This window comes from Apis dorsata, unplaced genomic scaffold (assembly GCF_000469605.1).
Source record: "Apis dorsata unplaced genomic scaffold, Apis dorsata 1.3 scaffold_899, whole genome shotgun sequence".
Taxonomy (NCBI): domain Eukaryota; kingdom Metazoa; phylum Arthropoda; class Insecta; order Hymenoptera; family Apidae; genus Apis; species Apis dorsata.
The window spans coordinates 23085-23296 of record NW_006264014.1 but is presented as its reverse complement, the minus strand read 5'-3'; positions in this window follow the sequence as shown (position 1 = coordinate 23296).

Below are 212 nucleotides of genomic sequence, written 5' to 3'. Positions count from 1 at the left end.
ACTAATTTATTAAATTTTCAATATAAAAAGTCAATTTTTTTTAATTTTATAAAAACAATTTTTTAATAGAATAAATTTATTAATTCATAATAAAATACATATTCTTTTATTTTAATATAAAGAAAGATGTTATATATAAAAAAATAGTATCAAATATCAAATATTATTGAGAAAAATTAATTTTATTTAAAAAAAAATATATTTTTATGGAT